Source organism: Glandiceps talaboti, chromosome 9 (genome assembly GCF_964340395.1).
Source record: "Glandiceps talaboti chromosome 9, keGlaTala1.1, whole genome shotgun sequence".
NCBI classification, from domain to species: Eukaryota; Metazoa; Hemichordata; class Enteropneusta; family Spengelidae; genus Glandiceps; species Glandiceps talaboti.
This window is the reverse complement of record NC_135557.1, coordinates 13,068,546-13,082,296: the sequence shown is the minus strand read 5'-3', so window position 1 is coordinate 13,082,296 and position 13,751 is coordinate 13,068,546. Positions and strand designations below refer to the sequence as shown.

Genomic DNA, 13,751 nt, shown 5'->3' with positions numbered 1-13,751 from the left:
AGTAAAGGGATGCATGAAGATATCCAATACCATTTTATGGAAGTTGGTCATACTAAATGTATATGTGACTCTGCCTTTGGTAAGATATGTCAGTTGTACAGGAGGAGTGATGTAGATACTATGGTACAACTATGTGATGTTGTAAATAAGAGTTCAAAGGTCAACTCTTCTAGGCCTTATACATCTCAAACTACAACTAATGATGGTCAGAATGAATCAAATTATCAGTGGAGAGAATGGGATGAGTTCTTTAAAAAGTATATGAAGTGTCTCAGAGGTATCAGTGCATATCATCACTTTAGATTTACTAAAGATGACCCTGGTGCTGTGTATGTAAAGAAATCAATCTCTGATCCTGAGGAGCGTGTGTATTTAGTAAAAAGGGGGGTCACTTGGCCACCAACTGATGAGAGTTTACCACCAGTGTTGCCAGCTGGTGGACTCTCCAGACAGCGATACCATGATCTGCAGACCAAAGTATTGCGGTATGTAAGGGAACCATACAGGGGTAGTTTCTTCCCCATTACAGCTACACAGCTGGAGGAATAAAATAGAAATACACACTGAACAAGTCTGTATCTAAATTATTGTATCCATATTATGTCTTAATCTTTGTTGCAGCTCATAATAGCAAACTAGGCATGTTTTACACTGAATGAAAATTTGAAGTCTTCAAGCTCTGAGTATTTTCAATACACAAATAGATTTGAAACCTAAAAAAAATCAATAATTTAGAAAAGTGTATATTTCTATTTGTAGCACAAACATAGATGGAAGTCTACAATATGTAAATACAATCTGGTCAGTATTTCTATGTGTACAAGTGTAGACTGAAATGCAGAGTAATAGTCTGGCCAGTGAGTATTTCTATTGTGTACAAATGTAGACTTATGTCTACAATATCTATATCAATAGATTCAGGTCAGTGAGTATTTCTATTGTGTACAAATGTAGACTTATGTCTACAATATCTATATCAATAGATTCAGGTCAGTGAGTATTTCTATTGTGTACAAATGTAGACTTATGTCTACAATATCTATATCAATAGATTCAGGTCAGTGAGTATTTCTATTGTGTACAAATGTAGACTTATGTCTACAATATCTATATCAATAGATTCATGTCAGTGAGTATTTCTATTGTGTACAAATGTAGACTTATGTCTACAGTATCTATAATGAATAGATTCAGGTCAGTGAGTATTTCTATTGTGTACAAATGTAGACTTATGTCTACAATATCTATATCAATAGATTCATGTCAGTGAGTATTTCTATTGTGTACAAATGTAGACTTATGTCTACAGTATCTAGTATATATAGATTGTGGTTAATGAGTATTTCTATTGTGTATAAATATACGCTTGAAGTCTACAATATCTATAGTGAATAGAATCTGGCCAGTGTGTATTACTATATATACAAAGGTAGTCTGGTGTCTACATTATCTGTTCTTAGTATATTTATATAAGTTTGTTAGTGAGTATTTCTTTTGTGTATAAAGGTAGATTAAAGTCTATATAATGATATGAAGTGTGTTGGTATATCTTAGTAAGAGGTTGTTTTGAGAGCACACTTTGTTACATATGAAATATACATGTACAATGTACTTGCTGTGCATTTTAATTATATAGCAGATGCTCTGTTTCTGACGTGAGTGTTGGTTGTGCAACATTGCTGTCATGAAAGCAGTTATCTTTGTTCAAGGCTAAAGTGTATATTTCATCATAAATGTGATGATGTGACTTTATATCTACTGCTGAATGTCAATAAAATTACAACTACATTGTCATTATCAAACAACTAGCCTGTTGAGTGTTCCTTACCCCCCAACCCCCTACTAAATAATAGAATATCCCAATCATTATTGTCTATTCTATGAAACTTATCCTGATAACAAGATCAAAAACTTTAATAGCAGCCCCTATAAAATATGTGGGGATTTTCTAGTCCATACAAGAAAAGGACTAAATAGTGTGTGTGTGCTGTAATTCTGTTTACTATTGTTATGCAAATTACCCGAGGTCAAAGGTTACTTCAAAGGCTATTTTAAGCCCTTTCTAAGCATCGGTTTGACAAATGAAGTATATTTCTGAAAAGTTCAGCATTCCCTCTTTCACAAAATGTGAAAACCTCAAAATTGAATTTTTTTTGCATCAGGGGTGTTTCTGCTTGCGGCGGCCCATGTATGCATGTCGTGATAATGCCTTGCCTGTGATATCATTCAGACAACCAAAGATTGGTTAACATAGTCAATAATAAATCACATGCGCAATAGTAAATACCTGTTTAGTAGATGGTTTAGCTAAGTTGTATTAAACAAATCAAAGGATACACTATCAGTCCTTGCCATATTATGAAGGATATTGTTACATATTTAAAAGAATGTTGTATGAACGATTGACTTAAAAGGTTGATTAGAATTTTGAAAGAGTATTTAAAAAAAACTTTTATGAAACGTAGATTGATTCTTTGCAGACGAAAACAACGATCTTGGTGAACGAGCACGTTTAGATAAACAGTAATGGTGAGAGTCATATCTGCCTTATATGAATTACGGTGTTCTCAGGTAGAAATGGCAAGAATTTAGTTTGCCAAATACACATTGTGATCTAAACATCAATAAGAATCAAACAAATGTATGTGTTGTATTCCTTGTTTCAGCGATTTGAAGTTGTTGCAAAATAATAGTACGAATGCATTGGATCCTGACAGAGTCAAGTATGATAATTATAAGGTTACACTTGGACATGTTCTTTAATTTGAAACACATTGATGGACAATGTTTAGATTATTTCTTGGACAAACTTGATGACAAGTTAGCAACCACTACAGCCTTTTATATCAAAGTGCACATGGATGAGATCTTACTTTTCGAGATCACAACTAATTATTACTTTAATCGACACTTGATTAGAATGTGATTTGAGTATAAACGTGAGTAGAGTGATGTCTTAGTAATATTGCAGAGAAGAATCTTGAATTTAAGTGACGATAAAATCGTTTGAAATTTTTGAAATGGTTTACAAGATCTCAGAAAAACCGGCCGTGTCATATTAAAGAGCCAATCGCTTTGCTTTAGTTCCTTTCAACTACACGATACAGGCGAATTGCTATCTACAATCAACTCAAAAATTACATTGAAGTTTTAAACATTAATTCACTCAATAATTTGCCTGGTAGCTAGCCTGGAATCTGAAAGAAAAATGAAATAAAATATCACGAATAACAAAGATACATCAAAGAACACTTACAACAAACTCATCAAATAATATGGTTACCATTTCATATAGTACATCATGTACTATGGGTATTCTATCATGTGTACACAGTAACACTACTGTGTTGAAAGGCGATTGGTTAAAGACATTAAACAAAATTCTGAACTCCCACGAAAATGTTATTTTCAATGTAGCTATCTGTTAACCCAATGTGATCCAATATTATTATTATTTCGGGAATGATCTTTCAAATTAATACACTATGTACTCCAATAAGCATTATCCCAGCTACGTACAGAAACACCATACAAACTTACAGACACATCAGCGTAATTATTCAACCTGGTTTGCTCTTCAAGTTTTACATCTTAGATTGATTTGGTATATCAAATTAATTTCACTAAATATAAGAATACTCACATCATAACTTTGTATTTTGTTTATATGTATATGAACCCAAGCATCACAAAGATCACATTCAGGACAAGAAATTTGTTCAATGCTGGAATAGTACTGCCATTCTCGCCTTTAGAAAAAAAAGATAGAGAAAAAGAAATCACTGTTGAGTACAATGTATTATGTATTATGTATTTTGGTCATACCTTTGAAAAAATAAACATGTTGTAGCTACTTAGGATGAGAAAGGGTTGAAATGCATAACGTATGTAAGAGTTTTTTCCTTGTTTGTTTGTTTGTTTGTTTGTGTGTGTGTCTGTGTGTGTGTCTGTCTGTCTGTTTGTCTGTCTGTCGATCGATCGGTCAATCAACTGCATGTTCGCTGCACACTATGATATCACACACACACACACACACACACACACACACACACACACACACACACAATTAGTATACAGGAGCAATAACACAAGACGATATCCATTGTTTGTCGGTAAAGCTAACTGTGTAAATAAAGTGAGAAATATAAAATGATGTTGTAATGATATATCATGACACAGGACTGATTATTTACCTGTAGGGCAAGTGCCCAAAGCAGTAGGATCCCATGCACCGTCTGTGCACGTTGTTGTAGAAGCACCAGTCACATCAGAACCGTCATCACACGTCAGTGTTACCGTCGTAGTAGTTACGACGGCTGTGGTTGACAGAGTTCCACCACTTGGTGCTGTTAGTGCGGCACAGGCTGTTTATAATGTGTGAATAATGAAAAAGACATTACATATTAAAATAACACATCACTTCACAAATTAGCATAAACTTGAGCATCGACAGCATACACTTGGCAGCCTGGTGGTCAGTAGACAGATTTAGAGGCAAAGTGGAGCAGATCAAAATATTGTCTAGTTAGGCAAAAAGAATTAATGGTGTGGTTTTTTATTTTATCTTATCATTTTTTTTTCATATGTGAGTGTCTAGTCAGGTTTTCCATTGTTTTCCAAATGGTCTCTGTGTTGTTTATTTCTTCATATAAGATGTACAGCCATTACAGATTGGAGGAATAGTTTTCATATTATCTTTTTAAGTTGGTGGCAATTTCCGCACCCACTATTTCTTTCGAGACTTCACGATTTTTGCGATTTTATTATTTTCTCGAATATGTAAAAACAAGTTTAGGGTCGGCGTGAAAAACTAGGGGTGGGGTAACCTGAACTAAACTACTTGTTTTATTCGGCCTTATAGTATAAAGCCAACGAATAGGGTCTATGGTTATAGAAAGAGAAATAAATTTTAAACAATTACATTTACATTTACATGTTACTTATTATGATTGTGTGTACATGGTTTTTCTTCACATAATGGCAAACACAATCTGTCACGTCGCTGACGATATTATACTGATGATGTATTTGTTTGTGAAACCTCATTTGAGTTGAACAATCTTGGACTATATATAGCCACAAGCCAAATCACATGATTAATATGCTTATGTTTTTGAAATATTCAAATTTCAGGTGAATTATTTATTTAATGATTTAGCTGAATGAGTGTACAAGAATACAATCTCAATAGCAACTAATCAAATGATGTATCGTGATATGTGCCACACACACATACACCCCCATACACATGCACATAAACACCCACTCACGATTAGTTTATAGGGGTAGTAAGAGGAGTTGATTACTTTTTCGTGTCAGAAAACCAAATAAATAGTGTCAAATATAATGATATTACAACTGTGACATAAGACTAATTATTTACCTGTAGTACAAGTGCCCAAAGCAGTAGGGTCCCACGCACCGTTTGTGCATGTTGTTGTAGCAGCACCTGTCGGAGTAGCACCATTATTACACGTCAGTGTAACTGTCGTACCAGTTGTGACAGCTGTGCTTGACAGGGTCCCTGCGGTTACTGGTGACAGTGCAGCACAGGCTGGTTATAATTTATGTGTAAGAAAAAAAGAAAGGATGTAATTTCAAAATAGCCGATGACTTAAAGAACTGGTATAAACCGAAATATGGACACAATAAACTTGGCAACCTGGTGGTGAGTAGACAGTTTTAGGTGCAAAACAGAACAGACCAAGTAATTGGTTAGTTATGAAAATATTGGCTTGTTAAAGGAAGAGAAATATGTTTAAAATATATACATTTGCGTGTTACTTTTTATAATTGTGTGTACATATATTGTTACATATAATGACAAACAGAATCTGGAACGTCGTTGGCGTTTTTATATATTGAATAATGTAATTGTTTGTGAAGCCTTATTGGGACTGAACAAGTTTGGCTTATACCCAAATATTAAATTATCCATTTTTTTGTTCTGAATCAATCCAATATTTTATGCCAGCGAAGATCTCAAATGCACGGCGCTAAGTGTGTGCTTCAATAGTGTAAATACGGCTCACGTACACACACTAATTTATTATACAGGGACAATAAGAGGGGGTGGTGCTGTTTGCTGTTCCTACAGTCACTAAGGTAAATACAAATGAAATATGAGAAACAAAATTATGTGATAACTGTGACGTAATAAAAATTATTTACCTGAAGTACAGGTTCCCAAAGTAAGAGGATCCCATGCATTAGTTGTACATGTTGATGTAGCAGCACCTGTCACAGCCTCACCGTTATTACATGTCAATGTTACCACTGTAGTGTCTACAACAGCATCTGTATCTAATTGGCCATTGTCTAGTCCCGTCCAAGCAGTACATTCTAAAGGTAAAATATGAGTCACAGACAAAATCATATTTAGAACAATGCCACAGAACAGAACTAAATGAATATACGATATATATTAAATATATATCAAATTATTTAGATAATAAAAAATATCTACATTTGTAATTATATATCAAATTATGTAGATGATAAAAAAAATCTACATTTGTAATTATGTATCAAATTAATAAAATAATAGAAACAATGTATATATTTGTAATTATATATCAAATCAATTAAATGATAGAAACAATATCTAATGAAAACAATACCTTCATTTGTATTTATATATCAAATTAATTAAATACTAGAAACAATATCTACATTTGTATTTATATATCATATTGATTACATAATAGAAACAAACATCTATATTTGTAATTATACATCAAAATAATGAAATGTTAAAAATATATATATATTTGTAATTATATATCAAATTAATTAAATAATAAAAACAACAAGTTGGTCTTACGAGCGTCTGCCTTGTCCTGGTTCAGAAGGAAACAGACAAAGAACAGAGCAAATCCAAAGCTGAAAGGAAATGAAGAAATGAATTCTGTTATCTGGCGCATTTTAAGCTGATTTAACTGTTAATTAAACAAATCAGTCAGACTTATTTCTGCCTTTAGTACTGTTCTAATCGACAAATACAAACAAGTGTCATGATAAACACATTAACACAAGTCCCTGGAAAAGAGGCACAGAAGTGTTAGAGTTTACTGAACAAAGATATTAAAAATATAATTGCATAATGAAAAATAACCATCAAGTTAAAGTCACCGATTTATTCAAAAACAACAAATGACCAAATTTAAAAGTGTTTGTCCAGAATTGTACTTTCACCTTGGAATATTTTTTTTTCATGCGCGAATCACTGGAATTCGTTTTAAGTCTGTGTTCAACGTTTCGTGTCAATTGAACGGTAAAGTTCCATATAAATAACCTGTGGATTGAACATTACACTGTCACTGTTCTAGAGCCGTTGCTGGGGCCAGCGATTTCTGACCTATTACCGTAAATATGAATAGTGCATGACCTATATATATCCTGAATACGGAAATAACGATATCAGCTATAATAGGCTATGTACGTACTGACTAACGCTACTTTTTAATTTCGCCATTCTAACTAAAATTTTGATTTTCTGATATTTTGCTCGTCCGGATCCATCTCGTCATTTACTCGTTTTTTTTACAACCGTCAGTCCCTGGCATTCCTCAAGAGAATCTGATTGGTCGAATACACAATTATACATAACTAAATAGCAATCAGGTTACATGATGAATCCATACAATGTAGTTATAAGCGATTATATTCTATTCCAATTTATCTTTTTTTTGCACATGTCATACGTGGCTGGCTTGGCCAAACACAAACTGATCTAAAGTTTGTTTGGAAACTTGGAAGGATGAACGAAATTTAAAGTTAAAAAATCGAAACGTCAGTTAGGATAGCGGAAATAGAGTAATAATGTTAATTCTTAACGTCTACAGGTAGGCTAAGCGGAAAGAGAATACATAATAAAATAAGAAATTTAAGAATAGCGTAAACAAATATACAGTCTAAGCGCAATGAATTCTGAATTGCAGTCAAATGAATCCCAGAATCTTAGCTAATGCTAAGTAACCCTAAAAACATGGCTTTCTTGGTCGAATCGTGCGCCAGGACAGTCCTATCGGAGGCATTTGTTCGCTGGGTATTTGTCTGGGGGGGATTTGTCCTGTTACACATATTTTACATCTTGTTGAAATTACCCCATGGTTAAACTAATCAGTGAATCACAATATTCTGGCTAAATACGGGATCTACTTGGAACACACAACTCACTACCTGTGAGCCAATGTATATTTTTCCTGATCTGGCAAACTTAATTATTATTAATGTAAGGCCAAATAAAAAAAAATGTTTGGTTCCGGTTACTTGACCCAACCTAGCTTTTTACGCCGACCCTAAACATGTTTTTACATATTCGAGAAAAATAATGATACATTCGCGAAAATCGTGACGTCTAGCAAGAAATAGCAGGTGCGGAAAAGTCTTCCAATCTGTAATGGCTGTACATCAGATAGGAAGAAATAAATAACACAGATACCATTTCGAAAACAATGGAAAACCTGAACTAGACACTCACACATGAAAAAAATACATAATAAAATAAAATAAAAAATCTACCTACTCCACCTACTTTAAAATTGAATATAATTTGAAAAAAAAATAATATTTTTATTCCTACTTTTTACGGCACAGATATTGTGTGAATACCTTACACATATTTTACTACGCCGTAAACTAATGCAGCTTTAACTGTAGTACAGCCAACAAGGTCAAATCAAATACTAGTATTGAAATGCTGCTAAGCAGGAGTGATTGGAGTGAGTGGCAATACAACGGCAAACACAGACACAAACACAGCAACAAAGAAACATCCACACTGAGGCACAAATAAGAAACATAGCTATATACAAATAGACGGACACACATATACAGAGCTATACACCGTACATCATATTACGTGGGTGTTTTAATTAGTTCGATAATAACAACTGTATTGAAAAGACAAGCATACATAATTGATTTGAAAAAACACATTTGAAAGGAAAGGGGATAATTTGTATTTTAATCAATTTATCAAAAAGTTATTTTGTCTCACGGGACATACTGTACTGAAGCATGCGGTTCGATGTATATAAAATATTTAGCTTAAATTGATTAAAATCTAGTAGAAACATATTTGAAATTATGTTTGGATATTGAAATATTATAGAAAATGTATGACCGAACAAATGTGTATACGCGGATTCAGGTTTATCGTTAAAACAGAAAGTGGTCGAGGTGAAAAACATCATCCTATATCCTATATCGAAAATAACAAATTCTCCCATGGACATCGTATTTGACTTAAATGCGCATAGTTATATGACCGCTCAATCGATTCTAAACGAAATGGAAATCAGTTCAAATTCGATATGCAATTCTTGTTTTCATCTACATTACAAAATTATATATAAAAAGTATGGAAAGCAAGGGCTTACCTGGTCATGGTGTTTTCGTCTTTTTGAATTCAACTGAAATTAAAACAACAATTCCCAAATTAAAATCTCAAATAGTTTTATACAATTCGTGACCCAACAATGACATTTAGAAGACATATTTTACAACCTTAAGCGTTTTACATTTCAGCTGAACACCTCTAAAAGTTTATTTTGAGCTAAACTGTTTATTTTTTAAATCTAAATTTTCACAATTCACAATTCTGTGGTTTGGACAGTTCACAGTTTAACGCAGAAAATCATTAACAAATGTTCGAAAATCAAGTAGACACCCAACAAAATCATTGAATACTCAATAGCTCAATTCTTCACTTGTTGTTACATTTTATGGGTTTTGTAGAGAGCAATCGTTCAAATATGTTTAGTGTTATACTATAGAAATGAAACAGAAGCGTTTTTGGAATAACAATTAAAAAGAAAAAATGAGTGGAAGAAAGTGTAGGGAGAGGAAAAATGGGGAATAATACTAAAACTAGCAGTGATAGCAATTTGTTCTAGTACATATTGGTTCACACAAGAGACACATCGACAACCTGTGTTAAAATTTCGGATCTGTTGAACTAATATGATAATAAAAACATATCTCAGTAATTCGTTGAAAACACTTTGGAAGAAGTAGAATAATCATTTTCAAATCAGACAAACCTTCACAAAAAGTAGGTTTGCAGACAGAGCGAATTTGAACATATTTTCATGCCTACCTGCTGGTTCCAATGATTGCTAACATTCACATACACCGATGGACTGCTACTGATGGGGCTACCTGAGCATTTGGACTAAAATACGGGAGTGGTGGAATGCAAATGGTTGCTAATTTCGGTCATTTCATTGGTCAAAACGAGCATTGGAATGCAAATTTGTTGAAGTTGACTATTTCATTGGTTAAAACTTCCACTGACATTAGAATATCACGTTTCTTCTGGATGGAAACATTATTTGTTTATATCCGTTACTAACACTACAGTGGAAAAAAACTTTCCACCTCTTTAAAACACCGGCCCTGTATTTTCCCCAGGGTTCTGTTTTAACACGTGCTTTTTGATTGATTCAGCGTTACCTATCAAGAATTGGGTTTGACATTATTAATGAACATATACTGCTCTCCTAGCAACCCCATCTACATTCGTCTTATCCATTCGACTTTATATCTATAGAAACTTTGCATTGGATCGCTAAGTCGTAAATGAAGGTTTCGTAATAAATGTTTTTTTTCCTTCGCTCATCATGTGATGAGTCCGATGATGTATTACTTGTCATGTAGTAATGAGACTTAATTTAATATATTCCTGCAAAAAACTCGATTACAAGGTGCACACACCCTGTCTGTCCTCTAACCAACAATGTTACTCCCCAATTATATTCATTAAAGTTGTGTTTAGTTATATTTCTTAAATTTGCAAGTAGATTTATACAGAGGGTAATGATATTTTCATCTGACTTGCTTTGAATATGGGTATAATGCATATCTATTAGGTCTTACAGTTTGAGACTAGTTGTTTTGTCAATATGAATAGATAAAATGTCTGAAACCTCTATTCCATGATTTCGAGCTCTATATCGTATCTCGGCTATCTTTAAGCTATAATTATAATTTCGGAGTAAAGGCCTCGTCAGTATTTCTTCAACGAGTAATATTATTTTACTGTAGCAAAGAAATATATTTCATCGTTTAGAAGATGGTTGATTATACATAACACTATACGAACAGTCATATTTGACCATATCTTTCCACCGGGGTAAACCTTTAGCAGAGGATGTGTAAATGTGGTGAGTATGAGACGAAGTGACACCCTTGACTTAATTTACCCCTCGGTGATCTCTCCCCTGGGGGCTGTAAACAGTCAAAAGTGTCACTTCGCGATCGTCTCGTACTACCCCTTGACAGAGATGGTAGTTAGGTGGGTCACAGGTAGGGAAAAGGTTGGGTAAAGGTGGGTAAATTTGACTTTTCGTATAGTGTAAACATAAACTTAAACCATTTAGATAGAACGAAATGTCGTACAAACTGGTACAAAAAGTATTTGCAGTTCGTCACAGGTCATTAGACTCTTCAAGATTCACTGTTCAATAAAATGAACCCACTGTAAAAGAATTTCTGTCTTTGTTATAGCTAACATATTTCAACATATACGTAATTGTCAGTGTCTTTTGTTGAACAGGGAGTGTCTGAAATATGTGGGATGTGCAGCGAAGCTTGGAAATCTTGTCAAGAGCGATAAATTGTCAATAGTTCTATTTTTGGTACTAGCGTCTCTCATCGTGGGAAAGCGTCTGTTTTCGAAGAGCCAGACAATACTGTTAAAATAATGGAGACAACTTGTCAACGAGAAAGATAATCAATATAAAAAGGGTGTGACTTAAACTTTAGGAATATATATGAAGCTCATTCATATTCTGTAATCCACCAATTCATCTATCCACCCACCCATCCCTTCCCCTTCCTCCGTCCATTCGTTTGTTCACTCACTCACTCACTCACTCGCTCGTTCGTTTGTTTGTTTGTTCGTTCCTCCGTTCGTTAACATCATCCATTCAGTCAATTTGTGACCACTCAACTCTTCTCCAATCTTACCTGTACTAACTCATCGATCAATCGATCGATCCATCTCTCCGTCCACCTATCCATCCGTCCATCCATCCATCCATCCATCCGTCCGTCCGTCCATCCATCCATCCATCCATCAATCCGTCCATCCGTCCGTCCGGCTGTACGTACGTACGTACGTCCGTCCGTCCGTCCGTCCGTCCGTCCGTTCGTTCGTTCATTCATTCATTCATTCATTCATTCATTCATTAATTCACCCATCCATCCATCCATCCATTCATTCATTCATTCATTCATTCATTCGTTCGTTCATTTGCTCGCTCGTTCGTCCGTCCATCTGTCCATTCCTCCATCCATCCATCCATCCATCTATCCATCCATCCATCCATCCTAATTATTCGGTACATTAATCCAACCATCCATTTATATTACTAGTTAACAACCGGACCACCTATCAATCCATCCATCCATCCATCCATCCATCCACCCAACCAACCAACCAACCAACCAACCAACCAACAAACCAACCCACCAATCAATCAATCACCAACCCAAAACAAACAATAAATTAGCCAACCAGCCAATAACCAACAGACTGACCGAGCAATTAACAAACGATCGAACGAATGAACGATAGAGCCAACCAACCAACCAACCAACCAACCAACCAACCATCTATCAAGTCATCCAGTCATCAATCCCTCATTCCATCACATCATTCCTGCGCTTAAGAAGCCATTAACATACGAGTCTGTGAAGATGTTTGTTAAAACACCTCACGATGTGACTAACGGAACTGAATTAATAGAGGCATCAGACATCTCAAGCCGTAAGAGGGATACTATTGACATGAGGAACCGACTTCGGAGCTTAAGTGCCTTACCCCGATGCATTCACCAGTCTACCACGGTAAAATGATCACGAACACGCGCATATATTTATTACTGGGAATACAGTAAACTACCGACACATAGTTGAAAAGTGATTGAATACTATCATTGCATTTCAACTGCCCAATACAGCATTTTCCTCAATACTAATGCCATCAAAATATACTATAAATCAATGTGCATAAAAAAGACTTTTTGGAAGTGAATCTTAATACATATTTGAGTTGACGAACATCGCAAAGCATGTGTTTCCCGGGGCGTATTAACTCAGCCTCGGATATACCCTTTATTTCAATAGAATATTTGAGAGTAGTGATCTACATGTGTTAACTTGTCAACTGACCCCTGTGACCCTATAGGAATTATCTAAACCTGATTATGGGTCCAAATAGTCATCAATGTAACTAACCTAGTAGTAGAAATATCCTTTGGTTCATAATCCATTCACATTTCTATCCCTTATAATATTTTAATCCATCAAATCACATATACAAGATAATTATTATTTGTTATTAATTGACAAATTAATGTCAGTAAATCTATTCACAATTTCACTTATATCAACAACTTGTACATGTATTTTTAAAAAAATGCACCACCTCTATATAATGTCTAATTCTTTTGATATACGAACTCAAAATCCATCCACAAGTCGACTCAGACATCCTTTCATCCAGTCCATCATCCATCCCCCACCCCCTCCACCAACCAACCCATCTCTGTCAAGGGTAGTACGAGAGGAGGTACCACTTTTGACTCTAGCCAGCCAACTAGCCAAAGAACCAACAAGCCAGACAGCCATTCAGTCAGCTAGCCAGTCAGCCAGCCAAAGGTAGTCTTTGTGATTGATTGCATGACGTCACTGACCATTGCCCTCAGCCTAAGTTTTAAAGGATTTATATTTCAATAGACGCA

General features: G+C 34.8%; 1 long non-coding RNA gene across 1 annotated transcript; it reads right to left on the bottom strand.

The window, feature by feature from the left end:
* Window positions 1-2,191: 2,191 nt before the first annotated feature.
* LOC144440226 (uncharacterized) lies at window positions 2,192-5,507 on the bottom strand. Its single transcript, XR_013481176.1, has 4 exons — window positions 5,384-5,507; window positions 4,194-4,364; window positions 3,644-3,749; window positions 2,192-3,197 (listed from the first exon to the last, which is right to left on the bottom strand). It is a non-coding gene; the product is annotated as an uncharacterized LOC144440226 (long non-coding RNA).
* Between the last annotated feature and the right edge of the window lie 8,244 nt (window positions 5,508-13,751).